The sequence below is a fragment of the Urocampus carinirostris genome, chromosome 11 (assembly GCF_059441175.1).
Source record: "Urocampus carinirostris isolate Australia breed hairy pipefish chromosome 11, RoL_Ucar_1.0, whole genome shotgun sequence".
NCBI classification, from domain to species: domain Eukaryota; kingdom Metazoa; phylum Chordata; class Actinopteri; order Syngnathiformes; family Syngnathidae; genus Urocampus; species Urocampus carinirostris.
In genome coordinates, this window is record NC_142359.1 from 36,398,444 (window position 1) to 36,421,126 (window position 22,683).

The 22,683-nt window shown below is 39.4% G+C and overlaps 1 pseudogene; it reads left to right on the plus strand.

The window, feature by feature from the left end:
* The first annotated feature begins 20,382 nt into the window (after window positions 1-20,382).
* On the plus strand, window positions 20,383-20,597 carry LOC148357251 (U2 spliceosomal RNA; annotated as a pseudogene).
* Window positions 20,598-22,683: the final 2,086 nt, after the last annotated feature.

Genomic DNA, 22,683 nt, shown 5'->3' on the forward strand with positions numbered 1-22,683 from the left:
AAAATTAAAAACCCTGAGAAGGGACTGCTCATGAGGTAATCCCCCATCCATGATGACCAGGCAAATCACACAGCTGCCCGTTTGTGTTAAAAACAGCCACCTGCTTGGCATGTGACACTGCCTCTTTAAAAAGGGGCGGGGCTTGAGCAGCACTGCCAAACCTCTTGACAATATTTATATTTACTAAGCTATGTAAAACTACATTGTTATATTGTGAGACGCACAATATATCAATATTGTGATCATATAGTGATTTTGAACACAAATTAACTGCAAAATACAAAAAGAAGACAATCCATCATATTTACTAAATATCTCTGAACTAACCATTTGCATACAACACTGTCCTCATGAAACTGCATGCTCACTCCAATTCAACAAAATGAGTGCTACACTAAAGGAGAAATAAAATACAGACAAAAAGAGAAGTGCCGTTACCTGCATCACAGTGTATGAGTCACCTGTACAATTTGCTGAACAGACGCCGTTCTCTGTTTCTCGAGTGTCAGTGATTGAAATTATGACACAATTCGACATTAGCACATTGTGTTTGTATAAATTTAGTTTTGAATACAATTGTAATCCTGCAAAGTAATGGTTATTTAACCAAATATATCTTTAATTTCCCTGCATATATTCTGTAACTGTAACGGAATCAAACTACATTCTCTATGTATCTAAACTACATTACACCATCACATGTATTCTATTATTCACCAACCCTGTTTGGCACGGACATAAGACACAACTGATGATAGAGCGCAAGCTTTATATACAAACTGCCACCATTAGTTCTCCTCAAGTGCAAACACTTTACCCTTTATTGTTATCATGATGTATTTTACTATAATGGTGCCCTCTACTATGCACACCATACACCAACAACACACACACACACAAAAGCATACATCGGTCGTTAAGGCCTTCTTTGCTGGCCTAAAAAAATTATTTTGTCCATCTATTATTATTAAATAATTCCAAATTGTATGTCATCTTACTTTAATTGCTCCTCCCTGGTTGTGCTGCTTCGAGATGCATGCTTTTATATCCAAGCATTAAACCAATCATATTATAGGCATTAGTTGTTGCAAGAATCAAAAATCTACCCAGGGGCCTTCACCAAAAATCCTAAAAGCCCAGAGGCATAGTATCAGTCTTCAAGAAAACTGTTGATTTATCCAATCAGATTCTGAGTCGACATCTGAGAGCCCACTAGAAGGCATTGTGAGACGTCACAGTTTTCACAAACGTTCATTGACTAGGGGATGTAATCCACCAAAACAATAGCACTAACAGGAGTTAGTGCTGCTCAAGGAAATAAAAGCATGCATATCAGGGTAATTGGCCAGTCCAAATTGTCCCTAGGTGTGAATGAGCGAGTGAGTTGTCTGCCCTTGTGTGCCCTGCAACTGGCTGGCAACCAGTTCAGGGTGTCGCCTGCCCACTGCCCGAAGACAGCTCCAGCACCCCCACGACCCTACTGAGGATAAGCGGTGCAGATAATGGGTGGATGGAAGATTTCGCTGTATTGTGTCGTGCAACCAGATACTCGTAGAGTCTCGTTTAACTTAAAGTTTACAAAAGATAGGCTTCATCTGTCAGGTGCCACTCACTTTGAAAAAGCACCGGGGAGCCACCTGGGTGCATTAAAAAAAAAAAACATACGCCTCCAGAAATAAATATGAATTGCTTTGAATAAAGGTTATTGCAGCGATTCACCCTTAGATGGCGCTAAATTTTACACCCAATAACGAGTGATAAATATGATGCAGATGGCTGGGTGTGTTTACTGTGTGTTTATGTGTGTGCCTTGTCGTGCCGTAATGCACCATAAAGGCTTCAGGTTTGTTTTTTTTGCTTTTTATTTTTATTTATTTAATTACATTTTAGTCACGTCATAACATCTTGTTGTCTGCAAGAAAACAAAACAGTAAATCATCTTCCCGAGTAGTTGATTTAAATCCCCTACCCTTTCCAAAGAAAAACTCCAAACACACCCTCCTCTCAGATTCCTTTTTACTTATCAGCTTTATTTGCCGGCGGGGTGGAGGCAGTGGCCAGGATGCCATCGATCAAGCGGCTCGTAAACACTCAGAAGGAGCCTAACCCGGGGCCAAAAGATTGTGAGCCAAGAGCAAAATGTGCTCGCTGCCGCCCAAAATTGGTGCCAGGATGGCGCCATTACGCCTCAGCATGCCCGTGGTCTCGTACACGCTACACAAATAGAATTTTTCTGATGATGAAAAGCTCATTTTCACAAATTAAAAGCTTCCATGTGGAAAAACTAAAAATGTGATCAGAAACGTTTAAAGGTTAAACTTCATGATTTTGTTCTTTCGGGCCTTATTTTACCCCTCCTATAAGATTGTATTTGAGGTTACGTTAAAGAAGCTGTACCGAATTTGGAAGTTTTTAACCCTCTGCCGCCATCTTCTGGCTTAAAGCCCTAGTTAGCTCGTTCTTGATGCACCTGCATTACTTAGACATGCTCGAATAAACTGAAGAGAGTTTATTCAAGTAAGTATTTGGATGACTACTTTTCTTTGTTTACTTTGTTTGTGCTCATGCAACAAGTGAAAATATGAAATAAGAAGCTAAAATAAAAGTAGCTATTCATCTTTATTTGAAAGATATATTTTTTCCAAAGCTTTTGGACTCAGGTGGTTTATTTTTGGGGGTCAGAATCTGCCTTTTAATGGACTGTGTTTTTTATTACAATTTGTCTTTTCCCTTGTTCTTTGAAGCGCCTTTCATTACATCACCAATCCTTATTAAAGACTGTTATCCTGATGCATGTAGCTGCACTTGAATCCTTTCCACCCTAACCCAAGACTTTTCCTACTTTCACCATGTTCATGCTTAAGTAATAGATAGAAAGAAAACGCAGGGACGAGCATGATGTTACTTTCCAAGATCCTCCTCCCTAAAGTGTTCTGCGTCCTGAACAGTTTTACTCAAAGCAAGAAAAAGGCAGATAGGCATGCTGGAAAAGAAATAAAGGGCTCTCTGAACTCAGTTGGACATTGTTGACACACATTTAGTGGAGAAAATATTTTACATTGAAATTTTTAAGGACCCTCAAGTAATGCAACTCAAATAATAAAATCATATTGAAGTTAAACCAAAATAATTTCTGACATTATTTTATATAAGCGCCTACGTGTTTTAATGTGACATTTCGATTAATATTGTCTTTGTTGAATACTTGAAAAACTAAAAAAAAGAAGTTGGGGATTTTTTCTTTTAACATTTTTTCGGGTCTATTTTTATACTGAATCAATATGTTTTTGTGAGACAAAAAAAACTTACAGCTTTTCTAAAAAAAAATTGAATATTTACTTTTTACATTTTTTGAAATATTTCTGTATGTTTTTAAAATATTTTCCAGCTGAATTTTCCTTTGATTTCTAATTTTTTTTTTTATTAGTTTTTGACAGTCATTTTTTTCCTGTTTTCGTAATATTGTTTTTCTGAAAGAAACGATAGTCGAAAAAATTAACAAAAACAAGAAACAGTAAAACAAATCATTTGAAATGACAAAAAAAAAAAAGAACAAAAACATGAAATAAATACTCAACAATGCAGATACTATTAAAAAATGTATATTGACGTGAATGAAGTACGTTTCTGTAAATGTGAGAAAATACCATAGTATTCTTCGGGGACAGCCATTTTGAGACAAGTAAAGACAACATGAAAGTTTCTGACACATCCAACAAAACCTAGTTGATAAGAGTTGAAAAGTAAAAGATGAAACAAATCCCCGGACATTTTCAAGTTGAAAAGAAGACTTTCTCGGGGCTAGAATTTACCACATTGGTTAAGCTAAACACAAAATGACTAAATTGAGACTAAATTGGGTCAACATTGAATGGGCTTAATAGAACCCACATTTAGACATTACGTTACAATGAGAATAAAGCAAATCTAAAACAGTCCAGACCGTATCCAGGCCAAGAATCACAGTTTTCCTATTTTTGTGAAACAGAGAGACAATTACTCATTATCTGATGCTTGCTAACCTTTAAAGTCATCATCACGTGATATAAATTCTCAAAATGGCCGCCCCTGGAGATCGATTAAAGAATATCGATATTGCTTCATTACTCACGTTCCGCAATCAAAAGATATCGACTTTAGATGAATACGGGCCAATACGACAAAATCCTGTTAGGATATCCTTTGGGAATTTTTCAATATTCCTGGTGAGTGTCGTCAAATATATTTTTTTGTACCCTTGACACTTGACATTTCCAGTTTTAAAGCATACCTGGAAAAACGTATTCGAGTAGTTCGATCATTTTATTCAAGCCAAAATTCTTTAGTGCTTTACACTGGACACAATTCTTGTCCACGGGCAGTGTTGAGCATCTTCCAATTAATTACAATTATTAGTTACTTCATTTAAAATGTAACTCCGTTACGCACCAGAGTACCGACCAGATTACTCACCGAAAGTAACAATCTGGTTACAAATTAGCATAGATATTCGCATAGCAGCCACTTTCCTAATAATACTAAAAAATAGACACATTAGAAATAGAAGAAAACGGACTCACCAACCTGTAGAAACAGTGACCCCTCTTATATAGTTTGCAAACGAACGTTTTGACACCCTATATCCATTTTGTCTCTGTGCTCTAATTTTCCCGAAGATCTCCTTCATTTATGGGTACTGCCCAAGATCTTTTTTCTCTAGGCATCGTGTATTGCAAAAATAATTCTTACTAATAAGAGCAAAATTACGCTCTGTAAATTTATGTGCTTATGTGTGCCCTGTTGATTAAGTTCCTTTGTTGTTTCTGTATAAGCCATACCCCCCTCCCCACTCTCTGCCCCCATTCGCTACTGGTGACACAGAACCAATTATGTGCATACAAGCTACCCACTGATCTGAGTATTTCTTTTGTAGTTGTTAATTTGACTTACATGGTAGATATAAATAAAACCACTGGCGCGACGTCTCCAAAAGATAGACTTACTGGAATATGACGCTTCGCTTGAATACGTACAAAAAGATTTAATGGCGATAGTTGAGACCATGTACGAACGGAAACCTGACCACTTGTATCCTTTTGTTTTCGACCTCATGCATTTTGACAAAATTTACCTCCAATTCAAAAATTCAAATAACCAGATTTGTTTGAGGTGCTCAATAATCCTGTGCAGAACTACAGTATTGTATGTACAATAAGCACACTGGGTTATACTGTAAGTCGCTATTACGTGCACGGAATATATTCATGCTATGCATGAATTCTGTATGTGCCACTGACTAAATTCTCAAAAAATCGGTTGCACCACTAGTGGATTGAGGTTTGTACTGTATGTGACAATGTGAATCATGCAGTTATTCAGCAGTTGGAGACCATCATAATTCATTATCTGCACCTAATGAGTAATGCAGTAAGGCTCCATGTAATAAAGGCCATTGAATTAACGAACTGCTTTAATAACGCGTTACAGTGCTCGTTACCCAGAAAAATAATTCACCTATGGCTAAACCCTGCGTCCTTTACTCACTGGGACAAGCATTCAACATTCTGTGAAGAGTGCGATGGAAAGTGTCACAGTAGGAGACATTTCACAGGGGTAATTGATGTTTTGGGGGCCAGAGATATCACATATTATCTTAAAGTCACCAAAAGGGCAATAACTAGGCACTGGGGGGTTAGATTAATGATTTAATTGATGAGAAGGTCGATGAAAAGCTTCAGCCTCAGGCAAAAATGTACAGGTCATAATGTAAACGTGATGAACCGCATCTCGTCATCACCATCTCAAACAACACGATCAGATAGAGCAGGGGTGTTAAACTCATTTGCACAGAGGGCCGAAACACAAACCACATCATTGGTTGCGGGCCAAACAGGATAAAAATGTATTGAATACATTAGAACTTAGAAACAAAAAAAACATGAATTAAAAAAAGACAGGAATATCATTCTAATAACATACTTAGTTCGCCATAAAAATATATTCTTTTAAAACTAGACAAATTCAAAATATGAAAAAAAATAAAGAAATATAGAAATAAAATAAGAACTTTTAACTAGAAATTTGTGATTTTCACATGAACGAGAATGTTTTGTCTCATAGTGCCGTTTTACATTATATTCTTTAACTACTGCCACCTTAGCGACACAAACAAGACACACTGGTTTATTGGAAATGTCGGTAAACATATATTCAGCTTCCTATCTGTATTGAAATGCTGTGTTTTCAGCAACAATTTTTCTTTCCATAGGGACCCGGGTTACTGCTCGTTCCAATATGTGGACCAGCTGCGGGGTAAGTGAATCTAAGCTCCAAAAGTTAACGTTACCATGACCAAAGCCCTTTGGACAATAGCTAACAAACACGTATAATGACCAAAGCACAAAACGAGCACATAACAGGCCACTGAACTCCCAGTAAACAAAGTGACGTGATGTGCAACCTAGCGTCAGAGGTGTTAACGATATAAATACCCCTATATTTCTCTGCAGCAAAGTTACTGTTAATTTTGCCTCAAATACTATATTGACTTATCTTAACAGATGTTATTAAAAATATCCACATTGAGGTGGTGCTGTGGTCCACTCGATTTAGATGTGGCTTGGGAAAGGGTATAAAATACCACTCATCCCCTAGCCTTTCAGGATACCTTGTAACAGATTTGCATGTATCCAGTCCACACCGTTTGGCCATTTTAAAGTTTTAAATGTAAGTGAAAAACTCAAACTATGGGAAAAAACTGATGAGAATGTCCAAAAGTATTGGCTTAGCTATGCACACTGCGATTGTCTCATCGCGTTTGAGGGCAGGCCTAAGCCATCGGTCAATTGCATCCCAGGAAGGCATTTTTTTGTATCGTGCTGGTCCTAACATTACTAAAAGGTGCAATTCTTAAACACAGAATCATTTTGTACTATCAAATAAGAGAGAAAAATGGACTACACTCTGCAAAACTATTTTTGGACTATATGTGAGTGGAATAAAACGTGAAGAAAAAACAACAACAATGTATGAACCTGCGAGAACGAGGCAAGATTCTCGCAACGGTTTTGTTTTGAAGAAAGAAATTGATTTTTCTTTCCCTTGCATCCTTGATCTAAAAACATCTTGACCTCCGGCACTCTCGCTTGCCCTCATAACTGATTTTCCCTTTGCAACGTTCTATTTCCCCCAAAATGATCACGCCGTACCGGCACTATAGACGCTAAGCACTATTTCCAGAAAGAAGGTGAACTGAGAATATTGATTTTTTTTTCTTTTGCCCGATGTGGCTCTCAAGGCTCGCATGGTTGTTTATATTTTATTTTTCCAATGACTCTCTCAAAGTGGATTCTTGACTAAGACCAGCCCACAAAATACACCAGATAATGTCTTTGTTTTGTTTTTTTCTTTACGGTTCAAAAGTTTATTTTGTTTATACAACACAAACTTTGCAGTACTCTTAAAAAAGTTTCCAGCCAGGTCCCATTTCTAGGAAATCAATATTTGTATGAGCTAAAACGAATTGAATAATTGAAAGTTGCCCTCTGTTTTTTAGAATCCATTATTTGCCTGGAAAATAACCAAATCCTGAGAATTGTCTCTACATTATACCAGCGGTGGGCTGGCAGGACTTGCAAGGCCTTCTTTGCTGGCCTAAATTTTTTTTAATCATGTGATTTAGTTATATTTCGTCCATGAATGCTTAAATAGTTATTAGAATAATAAATGAAATAATTGCAAATTGTCAGCTAGCTTTAATTTCGTTTCCCTTGGTAGCGCCGCTTTTTAGATACAGTGGAACCTTGGTTCTCTACCATAATCCGTTCCATTTCTTTGTACGAAAACTGATTTGTACGATCACCGAAGCCGTTTTTTCCCATTAAAAGTAATGTAAAATAATTTTAATCCGTTCCAACACCCTGATTGTTTCGCAAGAACGTAAACATGAAGCTAACCTAGGCTAATCGTACGTTCGCGTTAGCGTAATCTTCCGTACGAAAGATTACGCTAACATGAACGTGTAAAAATAAAAAAATCAGGTCGTTTACCCGTCATTTATCACCCGGGTCTCCACAACAAGTGGTGAGCGGTTAAAGGATAAAGAAAATAATTATGAATAGGATTTCTTACCGGTCGGCAGGAGCCATGCTGTATTCCTGAAAGAAGGGAAACTCGCACACCTTCTTCATATTTTGCTATTATTTCTTTCTTAAATGCAATAGGTGTACACAGTACTGCTCTTTTTTCACCTCTAGCAACTTTGCTGCTTGCACCAACCTTCTTCCGAGGCATAATTAGGGGTTAAAACATTCCCTTCATCGCTTTTGAAAAACGAAAACAGAAAAGGAGTGCGCGTTGCCGTGGCAACAGTTCTTCACGAGGGGTGGGGGCAATCTACACTCGTACGCCGCTCAGCATCGCACCCTAGCGTACCGGCGTTCGAACTCTGATTTTTTGAACGAACAGCGAAGCAAGAATTTCTTGACATTTTTGGTCGAGAACCGATTTGTTCGAACTGAGAGGCGTTCGAAAACCGAGGTTCCACTGTATGTGCTTTCATATTTAAGCATTTAATCACTTTTCAGCCATTATTTATTGCCAGGCTCAGAAATCTACCTGGAGAAAAAAAAAAAATCTGAAGGCCCTATAGCAAGGGTAGAGAACATTTTTGACCCAAAGAGCCATAAAAGCAAAAATCATTTTTTTAGAGAGCAGCACCATGAATTTTAAGATAAAATAAGAAAAAAACGTCAAACCCACTGTCCAAACAAAAGCTCACTCTTCCGCACAATTTATTTCATCTTTAAAATAGTAATAATGCTAAAGCCGGTGTCCCATATCTCTATAAACGTACCACTTAAAATGTGTTTCCTTCCTGCAGTTACTTAAGTGTTGAGACTCATTTTAAACGTAATATTATTTTCAAAATAGTTGTTTCAAAACAAAAAGCGAGATTTTTTTGGGGTGAAAATGTCACAAAATACTGCATACAGGAAGACCAGCGTATTTATCTTTAGTGCAGATGGACCTGGCCGTCGGAAAAAGCAGTGTACGGGATGTCTAAATAGCCCCGCCATTCCTACCGCTCACCAAATTAAATTGCTTTTCTGACCGTTTACAGTTTGTTCTGTGGGTTTTCATCATAAAGTGTCCAAACAGTGAACATATATAGTTTAATGTGCTTCCATATAATGGATTCTATCGTAATGTATTACAAGAGCGGGGTCTGTTTGTTTCACACTTCGCCTTTGAACTGTAGTTGAAACTCTGCCTTATATACACTGGACCAAACTCATTAAAAGAGTCATATAGGGCACGCAAACCATAGTTCCCCGACCCCTGCTCTTTCGGCCTGTAGCTGTCGATAAGGCTGTTGGTTTGACCAATCAGGTGTTGAGTTGAAAAAGTGAGGGCCTTCTGGAAGCTCTTAGAAAACGTCTGCTAGTGGGTGGCACCGCACCAGAGTTTAAACTCTATTATTCTACTAAAATATAAAAGCATTTTTTCCACTCTTCAGTGAACCTTTAACTCATTTACTAAACAGCTTAAATGTAAAGCAATACAAAATCATAGAAAAACACACAATGAATTGTTAATTAAAAATATTGCCTTTCAGTGCAACAACAAATAAACTAAAAAATACAAGAAAAATCTTAACTCTTGTTATATAAAACATATCATTCCTGATAAACACAGAAAGAATAAACTAAAATATTAACATAAATGTACAGAAAAATACAAAACTGTTTGAACCATTTTTATAGCCAACAAAATCAATGTAAACAACACAAACATTCGTATAATTATAACAAATCGTACCTTGTATAAACAATTTTTGGAGGTCTCCAAATTGTTACTGAGATGTTTAAACTGGCATGGTGCGTTTGATACTATTTGTCCCATAAGATACGAAGCATTTTTCATTCGACCATTACTGCCTCTGTAAATTGCGATTGATGCAATGAGGACCACTGATATAAGGCCATACAGTCTAATTTGATATAGACCTTTTCATTTGTTTGTAAACATTGTCACGTATATGGTGGGTGGGGCTTAACCTTTTATATTGCCGCACTGGTAAAAACACTTAAGAAACAAAGCTTTTGTTTTTGTTAGTTTGATGTTAAATGTCATGTTGTTTGTTTGTGTGCCAGAATCGGAGAAAAAAAAACATTAATGGTTGTGAATTGAAGTTTTACAGGATCCAGCAGACACTCCTGATCAAAGAAAGAGAGTTGTGGTAAATGACTTAAAGCGAAAAGATTGAACCAAGGAACTCATCAAAACACTCGGGTTTGCAGTGCACACTTCATATCAGGTAAGAGTAATTGAATGTATATATATATATATATATATATATATATATATATATATATATATATATATATATATATATATATATATATATATATATATATATATATATATATATATATATATCCATCCTTCTATCCATCCATCCATCCATTATCTGCACCGCTTATCCTCATTAGGGTCGCGGGGGTGCTGGAACCCATCACAGCAATCTTCGGGCAGTGAGCAGGGGACACCCTTGAACTGGTTGCCAGCCAGTCTATCGAGTCTATATTACTATAATATATTAGTAAAGTATTTTGTTATTTTCTTAGCTTCAGAAAATAGCAATATATTTTGCCGATATAATAAGTAATATGTTGCAAATAAGGCCACAGAAGCAGACAACAAATTAGCAAATTTGCAGAAAGAAATATTTCAAATAAATATTTGGCAAATTTTTGACCAGCACGCAGTATTCTTTTGTCTGTGGCGTCATACGTAAGATAGGGTGTATTAAAATTAGTGGTTCAAGCTCCCATTTCCTGTCCACAATGACGTTCCACCTCCACCTCTCAGGTGCCGAACGGCGCATTAACATCGGCACTTGAAAGGGGCTTCAAACCAGACCTTTTCTCCTTTCAATCGAAAGATCTGAAGTGCGCATTTGAGGAAGGATAATTTTGGTTTAATGGCAATGTGTGTCACCATTTATTCCCTTATACAACAAAAGGGATGGGCAACTGTGATCTAAAAGCCTGTTCCAAAGCAACTTTGCTATTAATTGGACAGCGGCATTGTCAATGCAAACCATCGAATTGCCCTAGAAAACTCGAATGTGGCTCTCAAAGAAAAATTGTGAAACCAACAGACCCCGCTCTTGTAAACTATTTTGTATTTGCAATAATTTCCTTCTTCTGTCGTTTTTGTCACTGTTGCCTTATCACAAAATTTCTTGGGACACATTATTCTGAGAAAAAAAGGCAAAAAAACACACAAAATTAGATGTGGCCCCTTTCAAACATAATTGGGATGACGCTGATTGACTGAACAAGAGGAAGAGATCTGGCGAGGGGGGAGCATGAAAATATGGCACAGCACTGGGCCATTGGTTGGCTATGCCTGTCTTACGCCATCTTGTGTTTATTTTGTTTTGCATCCAAGCCTATAGAAGCCCAAGTTTCAGTATTGTTTTACACAATTTTCAATTTGGCCCATATGCGAGTACATACGGTAATAATGACATGACATGGTCAGTCTTTATGTGTGCTTCTATGTTTTCTATAGCAAACAGTTGATTGGATCAGCTAGGTTAGATGACATGTTGCTTAAAGAAGTTTTTTTTTCAATGATTCTTTATTGAACATTGCAAACACAAACAAAATTGGCATGGAATAGTTGAATAACAATACAAAGTTAACCATTTTCAAGAGAACATAAGATGCTGTAGAAATACAGGGAAAAAAAGTAAATGAATAAAGTAAAAATAAAAATTATGACATTTTTGATTCAATATAAAAGCAAGATTATTAGGTTTATAAAATATCCCTCGAATACTGAAAGTGTTCATTCAACTCAAAGATTCACAACCCAAAAAAACTGACCAATTTAGGAAAAACAGGTTTACACATTTTTGCCAGAACTCTTGGACAATTGGACATGAAAACATATTTCTTCAATATCTAATATACAAAGTGAGCAGATATTGTTTTTAATTATTAAAAGTGATTTTATTAAAGGGTAGGATGAACTGGAAGGGGAACGTGTACGGTCTTCTTCGTGGTGAAGAGGGAGCTGAGCCGAGGGGCAAAACCAGTCTATCTACATTCCTACCCTCACCTATGGTCTCGAATTGTGGGTCATGGCTGAAAGAAAACAATCCTGGATACAAGTGGCTGAAATGAGTTTCCTCCGCAGGGTGGCAGGGGTCTCCCTTAGAGATAAGGTGAGAAGCTTGGTCATCTGGGAGGGATGTGGTGTAGAGCCGCTGCTCCTCCACTTTGAATAGAATAGAAGAGAATAAAATAGAATAGAATAAAATAGAATAGAATAGAATAGAACAGAATAGAATAGAATAGAATAGAATAGAATAGAATAGAATAGAATAGAATAGAATAGAATAGATAGGCAGCACGGCGGCGCAGTGGTTAGCGCGTGTGCGGCACAGTTCTGAGGTCGTGGGAACCTCCTGAGTGGGTTCAAATCCAGCTCCCGGCCTTACTGTGCGGAGTTTGTATGTTCTCCCCGTGCTTGCGTGGGTTTCCTCCGGGCACTCCGGTTTCCTCCCACATTCCAAAAACATGCATTTCAGGTGAATTGGCCGGTCCAAATTGTCCCTAGGTGTGACTGAGTGAGTGAGTTGTCTGTCCCCGTGTGCCCTGCGATTGGCTGGCAACCAGTCCAGGGTGTCCCCTGCCCACTGCCTGATGATTTCTGGGATGGGCTCCAGCTACTGAGGATAAGCGGTGCAGCTGATGAGATGAGAGATGAGAGATGAGAGATGAGAGATGAGAATAGAATAGAATAGAATAGAATATACCTTTATTGTCATTGTTACAAAATGGGTTAACATATTGTGACAACAAAATTGGGCATGGCAATCCAGTTCACATATTCACAGTGATGATAAAAGAAACCAAGGAGATAAAGGAACAGAGAAGATAAGGTTGTAAAAACAAGGAGGATACGGTTATAGTTATAATTTACACAATATTTACACAAAGAAATGTCGGCATGTAGGATGTTACATACAGTTGGTATCGTAATACAGTTTGGCATCGTAAGGGTTGTGCAAAATGCATTTGGTGCAAAAATAGTCAACAGTGCAAAAAATAGTCAACATTGTGCAAGGTGAGCAGTAAACATAGTGCAGTCAACATTGTGCAAGAAACATAGGCACAATGTTAGTCAGATGAGAGGAGGCGGTTGAGGTGGCTCGGGCATCTCAAGTCAAGTCAAGTCAAATTTATTTATATAGCCCTTAATCACAAAAATGTCTCAAAGGACTGCACAGGATTACAATTACAAAATTACACAATTACCTGATCTTAAACCAGCATGCGGGCAAGGAACAACTCAAAAACCTCAGTGTGAGGAGAAAAGAGAAACCTTAAGAAAGGACCTCACATGTGGTAATCCCCCTTCCAGGATTGACCAGGGTGAATTACAATTAGCATTACTGTACACATAATAGTAAACATTAGGTAAGATGTTGAAAATGTCCGGAAAGTGCATGACATCAACGACGCCCCCAGCCTGCAAACCAGTCCAGAAAGTCTATGACGGCCACGACGCTGCCTCCCGTCTCTGCCAGCTGGTAAATGCAGGGGTTGACATGCTGCAGGTCAGACGCTGGTCCGCTGACCCATCCCAAATCATCCTTCTCCTTCGTATCAGCCAGGCAGGCGTCGGAAAAAGACAGGACAAAACAGAATATGAGGTGGGCATCAATCATATGCTTTGGAATAGAAGTGTGTCTTAAGCCTCGATTTAAAAACTTCCGTTGAGGTTGCAGATCTTATCTCCAGAGGCAGGGCGTTCCAAAACACCGGGGCCCGGATGGAGAACGCTCTCGAGCCTGCAGACTTCTTGGCTCTCGGAGTCACAAGTAGACCGGCATTTTCCGAGCGCAGACTCCGTGCAGGAACATAGGGGGGAATCAAATCGGAGAGATAAGAGGGTGCAAGTCCATGCAAACATTTATATGTTAATAAGAGAACCTTAAAGTCACATCTTAAGTGGACTGGGAGCCAGTGCAAGTTGGCCAATACAGGAGTAATATGCTCAAACTTTTTGGTCTTAGTCAAAAGTCTAGCTGCCGCATTCTGAACCAGCTGCAAACTTTTAATGCTAGACATCGGGAGACCAGAAAGCAATACAATACAGTAATCAAGCCAAGAAGTAATAAACGCATGAATTAAAATCTCTGCATCTGATTGAGACAGCATCGAACAAATCTTCGCAATATTACGGAGGTGGTAGAAAGCTATTCTAGTAATATTTTTCACGTGTAACTGAAACGACTGATTAGGATCAAATATAACACCTAGATTTTTGACCGAGTCACTATGGGTGATATTACATTTGTCTAGGTTCAGGGTAGTGTTTGAAAACAACTGACGACAGTGAGCTGGACCAATAATCAACATTTCAGTTTTTTCTGGGTTAAGGCGTAAAAAAATATTTGACATCCATCTTTGAATCTCAGTAAGGCAAGCCTTTCAGATTTCTACAACTTAAATGTCCAGTTTTTTCCAGTGGCACATACAGTTGAGTGTCATCTGCATAGCAATGGAAACTAATATTATACTTGCGGATAATGTCACCAAGCGGGATCATATAAATACTAAAAAGAAGGGGGCCAAGTACAGAGCCTTGAGGAACACCACAAGGGACATTAGATTGTTTAGAGGTCAGATTGCCATAGTTAACACATTGCATCCTGTCTGACAGGTAGAACCTAAACCACGAGAGTACAGTTCCTGAGATACCAATGCGTTCTAGACGAACCAATAATATGTTGTGGTCGACCGTATCAAAAGCAGCGCTGAGATCCAGCAGCAGTAACATTGATGAGGCACCAGAATCTATTGTTAAAAGGAGATCATTGGTTACTTTAGCCATGGCTGTCTCAGTAGAGTGATTTGCCCTAAATGCTGACTGGACAGTTTCAAAAAGGTTATTTTCTGACATGAAGTCATTTAGCTGCTGTGAAACGACCTTTTCAAGTAATTTCGCAAAAAATGGCAGATTTGACACTGGCCTATAATTACCTAGGCTTTCTGGGTCAAGGTTAGGTCGCTTAAGCGTGGGTTTAATGACGGCAGACTTGAAGGCTACAGGAACAATACCCGAGGATAGCGATATATTAATAATATTTAAAACTGATGGTCCTAAGATCCCAAACCGATCCTTCACCAGTGAAGCTGGAAACGGATCAAGCAGGCACGTAGTTTGTTTGGCCCTACTGACCATCTGTGTTAGATTATCAAGGGACAAATCATTGAAACTGGAGAATGTTTCTGAACAACCGCCAACACGGTCCATACCTAACACCTCCACATCTTTGATATAATAATAATAATAATAATAATTTCCTTGTATTGTCATTCTGTGTAACAATGTACACAGAACGAAATGTCGATTGCACCTGACCCGTTGTAGCGAGCCGATGCAGCCGCAGCCAACAGAGGGCGCCGCCGACCACTTTTTAAGTCTTAGGAATGACTCGGCCGGGGCGCGAACCACCGACCTCCCAGTCTCAAAGCGGGCGCCTTACCATCTAGGCTACTGAGCTGGTAGAGCGTTCTTTTAAAATTTTATTCCTGATTAGTTGAATCTTTTTATTAAAAAATTCCATAATGTCGTTAGCAGAATAAGTGCAACCATTTGGGTTAAGTTGTTGTCTGGTAAGTTCGCCACTGTGTCAAACAAAAATTTCGGATTATTCTTATGTTTAACAATAATCTTAGAGAAAAACGAAGCTTTAGCTGAGGCAAGAGCTACTTTATATTTCAGCAAACTGTCACACCAGGCCAGTCGAAAAACCTCCAGACTCATCTTTCTGGCGAGATTTTCGTTCAATTTTTCTGCAACTTTGTTTGAGTAACCTAGTTTCTTCAGTAAACCAAGGTGTATTCTTCCTGGGTTGGAATTTATACTTTAGGGGTGTCACAGAATCAAGAACATTAACCAAAGCAGTATTGAAGTTGTTTGTAAGTGAGTCAACAGACCCAGTGTACGAAGGGAAGGCTGCAGTTACCATAGGTAATAATTCTTTTAAGGCTAACACCGTTTTAGGGCGGATATTGCGACTGCTAAAGCCTAAATTTTCCTTATCACAGTAAACATTAAACAGCACCTCACATCTAACAAAATAGTGATCAGAGATGGCATTAGGATATGGTAACACTGTAACATTTGAGGCTACTACGCCACGGGTCAGGACGAGATCTAGAGTGTTCCCATCTTTATGAGTGGGCACATCAACTATTTGATTGAAACCAAATGTATCAATCAGTGACTTAAATGCAATTGCAAGTGAATTTAATGGGGAGTTTATGTGAACATTAAAACCACCAATAATTACAACATTGTCCGCATAAGTTACTAAGTCAGTTAACAGTTCCGAAAATTCTTCCAAAAAATTTGAGTATGGTACAGGTGGGCGATACATAACAACTAAATAAATTGGTGTTGACATTAAGGACCTCATAACAAGTGCTTCAAACGTTTTAAAACTAGTAGGGGTATTAGGAGTAAATTTCAACTTATCTTCCGATATAAGAGCAACACCTCCACCTTTTTTGCATGGTCGTGCCAAGTGCGAACTCACAAAGTTAGGGGGAGAAGCCTCATTTAACACTACAAACTCATTTGGTTTTAACCAGGTCTCACAAAGGCCAATAAGGTTAAGATTGTGTTCATTAATAAGGTCATTGACAAGTAAAGCTTTGGAGGCTAGTGATCTAATATTCAGAAGGCCAAGCTTCAGCACTGTGGACTGAACTGAAACCTTTCGCGAGTTTTGAACCTTAATGGCAACCTTAGTGGTAACCACCACAGGATTAGACTGCCGGTCCCGAGTCTTGTGCCTTGCATGACGGCAGATGCGGCCCGAATTCCATACCACAGGAATATTGTTGACAGGTGGAGTAGCAGGATGACTATTGGTAGAAAATAATGTTATTTCTTCTCCCTCCTCACCTAACATGGGAGAAACAGAGGTAAGAAGCACAGAAGAAGATGCTATAGAAGAGTATAAATCAGGGTGTATGGTGCAGTCAGTAGAACGCTCTAAACTACAAAAACTATGTGAATTGCATGAATCTAGCATAGCGCTAGTTAGCTCTAGCGTTACAGACTCCACACCCATGGTTACAGGTTCACTAATCACCTGTGACCTGGCCTGCACTTGTGTACCCTGTCATGGAAGGCTTAAACAGTAATCTATATTTTTAGAAAGAGTGAGAGCACCTTCCCAGTTAGGGTGAAGGCCGTCTCTCCTCAGCAGGTCAGGTCGGCCCCAGAAAGCAGGCCAGTTATCCACAAACCTAAATCCCTTCTGATTGCAAAAACTTGCCAGCCACCGGCTTAGCGAGACTAGTCTGCTAAACCTCTCATCATAGCCTCTCGCAGGCAAGGGGCCAGAGACAATTACTCGATGCCGACTCATCTTTCTGGCGAGATTACAGGTCCTAGCAATATTTTTCTTTGTAATCTCAGATTGTCTCATTCTAGTATCATTAGAGCCGACGTGAATGACTATATCGGTGTAGCTAGCCCTGTCCTGGTGTCTAGGTTTGCTCGTGGCTGGGGTGCTAAGCTTTATGTTACGGGTGATGGAGTCCCCTATAACTAGGGTGTGGGAGCCAGTAGACCGGGGTGGAGTGGGACTAGCAAGGGGGCTGAACTTGTTATGCGTCTGAATTGGCTCACCGCGATTAGCATGCCGTTTAGGGCTAGTGCTAACCGGACTAGCAGGTTCGCTACAACCCACGCTAGCAGTGGTGTCCGAGGCACCTAACATTTTCCGTTTAAACTGCTCTAGCTCACGGACACGTCCCTCTAGAAGGGCTACTTGCCTACGGACACGGGAGCAACCTTTACAGCAACCCATACTCACTTGTAAGCGTCGGATGCCAAAGAGCGTCTTAGCAGCCGTGGGAGGGGATGCCCTTCAACAAGATGCCTCCTGGACACCTCCCTTGGAAGGTGTTTCGGGCATGTCCTACCAGCAGGAGGCGCCGGGGACAACACCGCACATGCTGGAGAGACCACGTCCCTAGGCTGGCCTGGGAATCGGGATCCCGACAGATGAGCTCTATGAACTAGCTAAGGATATGGAGGTCTGGGCTTCCCTGCTGAGGCTGCTGCCTCTGTGACCTGACTGCATAAGCGGAAGAAATTGGATGGATGGATGGATTTATTAAATCTTTTGATGGATAAATATTATTATTATGTTAAAGTGTGTTTCTTTAACTTTGGGGGCTATAGGTAATTTTAAATATAGTTTTCAACTTATTCATTGCAGTGTCATCAAATCAATAATGAATTACATTTCCATTTTGTTTTCGAGAATAATGTCAATTTTGTTAAGTATTGTCTTATGAGAATATTATTGCATATGCTGACATTCCCTGTACAAGAGGTGAATATATGTGGGGGTTTACTTGTAGATATTTTAGCATTTCAGCTGTTATAGATATTAATTGGTTTGGAATGGGATGCACCAATTTGTTCAATTTATATCTGGATGAATTGAAGTCCCATTTGATTTTAAAATGTTTATAACTTAATATCCCACTGTTATGGTCCATCAGATGTGATAATGAGCATATGTTCTCTATACCAATTCAAAAAAAAATAATGGCTTGTTCGTGTGTAATGCATAGCAATTATAACAGATGGTGATGGAGTGTGGTGTAAGTTGTGCACATAAAGTAATTTCCAGTACGGAAAAAAATTGTGTAAAAATCGGATAATTGAATTGGTAGTTTTCCAACATTTAAATCACATATAAGGAAAAAAATAATTCTTCCAAGAATTTTAAATACGTTGATTCAAGAAGTTGCAGTCCGCCCAGGGGCGTCCTTCGTAAACCCCTGCCCCAGACTCTCTGTGGTTCCATTACCATATCACATCATAAGAATGCTAATTGCAACTTGATCGTTTACATGCTGGATCTATTTGCTAGGGAGACAGTAATTTGTCAGGAGTTAAAGCATTTGAATTAATTAACTTGATAATCCCTGCCATGTCCCCCTGAAGGAGCGCCAGGGGCGGGGTGGTGGTTTTTCCCACCTACTGTGGCTCTTAGTAGAAATCCTGTTTAGGCATACCAGCTACGCTTGTTTTCTTGAGATTCAGAATATTGACAAACATTCCTTTCCGTTCAGCTTGGCAGATGGAGAACGACCCCATTCAAAGGTCGTGGAGGGGTGTGGTGGGTGGGGCGTCCTTTTGGAGTGTTCTTCCTGTGATCCTGACAGTTCTCTGCTCAGGGGGTTCTCTGTTAATTTTTTATAAGTATCTAAAAACATGTTAGGGGAGTGAATCTCTGCTGAGGTCTTGCATCATGTATTAGTTGACTCCATCTACACCAAAAAGAAGTATACCTGAGTTGCACAGTCAAATAAAGGTGCTGAATTATAATATCGCTGTACTTAATAAGTGATTTATTAACTGCAAAAGCAGCAGGCAGTGTAAACATTAAACTGACAAAGTAGTTAAAATTATTTAAACGTAATTAAACATGGGTCACCCGCAGTTAACTCATAGAAAAATGAATTTGTAAAACATGTTTTTTTAAGCAATAAAAGGAGCTGCAATGAGGATTTCAGCCAAAATATGGCATCAGCCAGTACAATAGTTTGAAGTCACAGACACCGCCTTTAAATAATTAGGTAAATGTACAGAGGTACCTGGAACAAGAATACACATCTGATTCATAAACAGAATTTAAAGTTGAACAAAAATTGAAAACCATGTCTTATCTCTCATTAGCTGCACCGCTTATCCTCAGTAGGGTCGCGGGGGTGCTGGAGCCCATCCCAAATATCATCGGGCAGTGGGCAGGAGACACCCTGAACTGGTTGCCAGCCAATCGCAGGGCACACAGGGACAGACAACTCGCTCGCCCAATCACACCTAGGGACAATTTGGACGGGCCAATCCACCTGAAATGCATGTCTTTGGAATGTGGGAGGAAACCAGAGTGCCCGGAGGAAACCCACGCAAGCAAGGGGAGAACATACAAACTCTGCACAGGAAGTCCGGTAGCTGGATTTGAACCCACACAGGAGGTTCCCAAGACCTTAAAACTGTGCCGCACACGCGCTAACCACTGCTGCCCTGAAAACCATGTAAAATGTGCAAAAGCTTGTAAGGTAAAAAATGAGAGTAAAAAAAAAATCTAAATGTATTGCTCCAATCCAAACTTTTGACATTCATGCTCCTTATATTGTCCCCCAGTGCTCCATCTAGTTCTCAGGACCTATGTTTCCTAGCTTTTATGAAGGCACAGTCTTTTATGACATCATTGTAAGAAATCACATGGCCAACTCTGTTGGTTGTAGTAATCACACAAAAAAATTATATATATTTGATTATACTGTATTTGAGTTAACCGCCACCCAAGATCAAGTGTAGTATGCCAACTATGGTTCTAGAATTGTGTACTATCTATGTGGTAGCAAAGAGATTGTCTACTATTTATTTAGTTACAATCTTTGATTTTTGCATTTCGGAGATGGAATATGAGCTTGCTCTGTCCACTCCACGCATCGGCCCGGTATTGCAGTACCTCCGGGAACGGTGCATTCGCAATGATCGCAGCAAGGCTTTAGGGCTAGGACCTTAGCTTGGCCTTTTGGCTGAGAGTAAGTGTCCCGACTCCTAGGCTTTGTAGCGTATTATGAACTGACCGATAACGGATAATGGATAATGAATAACGGAGATAGATCAATAACCCTTAAAAACCCCAAAACCCCAAAACCCTGTATTTGAGTTAACCGCCCTTGGGAGGTCGCCTTATTTGTCACGATGCTTTAAGCAGCTGCTTAGTTTGCTCTGATTGAAAATAATGGGTATTCTAAGCTCAATATATTTTGGAAATATGTTGATGCTAATGCTACTGCACTATTTTTGTCTATTGTTTTGATACACTTACAACTTTACAAAACATTTGCCCATGTATCCTGACATTATTTGTATCTTTTTTTTCTTTTTTTAAGAAAAATGATTTTTCTGTTCTCTTATTTTATTATTTTTTTAAAACATTAGCATGACTAAAGATGATCAAGAACAACATATTAGAGCATATATATATCCCTCATGGTTGTAATCATATAAATGTTTTTTTTGTTGTTGATTTGAGTTCAAAATGTTTGATTGCATTTAAATTAATTGTTCTCGCCGGAAATCAGAGCCAAATCATACGATGGCGGACTGATAAACAACATTACCGATTTTTGCGGCAGATCTGCTCAGGTTGAGTAATTGGCAAACGTTAATGCTTTTTGGTTATGGTAACAGTTTTCAGCTAGGTTAGCTGCATTAACATTACCGAGCCTGTAACTCTATTCATTTTCATCACTCACACATACTAAGTGTCACCAATGCTAATGCTTCTTCCCCATCGACAAAGTTAGCTATTTTAGCATTATCATCTGTTGTAGACAATCTGTGTTTAGCTCAGTTAAAGTGGTCGCTCCCGGGTCGGCGTCACACAGTGCGACGCGAGAAAAGGCGGCGGGGTTGATCGGGCTACCCCCGTAACCCCAGTAGCGCGGCGCGACGACAGGCGGCCGTCCGCGCGCGGCTGGCGAAAGGGGGTGGACGTGCGCGGGACCCCCGTAACTGTGTCGGTGTCGTGCGTATAGCCCCTGAAAGTACCCGCGCTGCGGGTTAGGGGCTCGCTCGCAGGAGCGACCGAACGGCACCCGCAGTAAAAACCCTGGCCTGAAATTTGTCTCAGATCGTCCCGGGCAGACGTAAAATTGCTCAGCTGTACGATTCTTAGCGGTGGATCACTCGGCTCGTGCGTCGATGAAGAACATAGCTAGCTGCGAGAACTAATGTGATTTGCAGCTGCGATTGGCTGGCAACCAGTTCAGGGTGTCCCCTGCCCACTGCCCGGGGATGGCTGGGATGGGCTACAGCAACCCCCCTGCGACCCTAAAAGGATAAGCGGTGCAGATAATGAGATGAGATTTTTTTTTTTATTTATTTTTTTTGAAGAGGCGTCGCTACTTCGCATATTTTCACTTTTAGTGGGTGGCTTTGCTCCCCATTAACCGGGTCTAAAAAAATAATAATAAAAAAAAAAATTAATTAAAAAAAATTTGCCGCTACTTCGCAGATTTTCACTTATCGCGGGTGGTTTTGGTCCCCAATAACCGTGATAACCGAGGTCTTAGTACTAGGAAAGTGATGAATGAAAGAATACATTCAAACATCATATGAAAACAACAAGTCATCAAAATATGTCGATACACATAATATGCATTTATAACAATTAATTGAATACTATTATTAGAAGTACAAATGTTATAATTAGAAAATAAAACTAATATAGCTGGAAAACCCATGCAATAGACACTGCATACTCAGTGACACTGTTAATAATCCAACACATTGTTCCGTTATTAGTACACCTGAACTTTACTGATGGTTATTAATGTGAACGAAAGTATGCACGGAATGCAGCAATTATTTGGATGCCATTTGAAAACAGCCAATTCAAAGTGTGTGCAAGCATGCATAACCAAACAATCACAATCTTGTTTTGTGTTTTCCAATAAAACTTCTATCTGAATAACCTATATACAATTTTCTAATCTTCCCTTAGTTACTCAAGTATCAAATACCTTGCTGTCTTTTTTTAGCTTAATGAAGGTCTGTGTTGTCCAC